Source organism: Chondrus crispus, genomic scaffold (genome assembly GCF_000350225.1).
Source record: "Chondrus crispus Stackhouse genomic scaffold, scaffold_195, whole genome shotgun sequence".
NCBI classification, from domain to species: domain Eukaryota; phylum Rhodophyta; class Florideophyceae; order Gigartinales; family Gigartinaceae; genus Chondrus; species Chondrus crispus.
The window spans coordinates 70,570-71,182 of NW_005179068.1; positions in this window are offsets into that span (position 1 = coordinate 70,570).

A 613-nucleotide genomic window follows, 5' to 3' on the forward strand; every position below is an offset into this window, starting at 1 on the left:
GAGAGAGAGAGAGGGGGGGAAGCCATTGCAAGGCACCGCCTCGGGACCCAGCGCGAGACGCCGCGGCGAGAAGAGAGCACAGCGCGCTGGCGGCCGGCCGCCGCGCGAGGGCGGACGCGGACGCGCCCGCCCACCCGCAGCTCGTGCTGTACGGAGATCAGATCTACAACGCGACGGGGCGATGCGTGAGGTGCGGCGGCTTTCCGAGGCACCATCGCATCTTCGTGTGCAATAGGCCCTGCGGTATCATGCCTTGCATGCTGGTCAGCGTGTACCGCATGCATGGGACCGGCGTGCTCACCAGGTGCTCCGTCTGCCCGAGGCATCACCAACCGCCGCCCATGATGGGCGACGTTGTGCACCCCCAGTGATGGAGAGGAGCGAGGATGGAGAGGAGCGAGGATGGAGAGGAGCGAGGATGGAGAGGAGCGAGGATGGAGAGGAGCGAGGATGGGGAGGAGCGAGGATGGGGAGGAGCGAGGTCGGGGAGCAAGAAAGTGGAAGGCGGAGAGAGGCACTCGGGAGGCGTGGACGTCGCGAGATGTTGAAATTTCCTTGTTTAGAAGCGACTCGAGAGCTTGAGCTGTTTCTTTTTCGTTTTATTCGGTGTTTT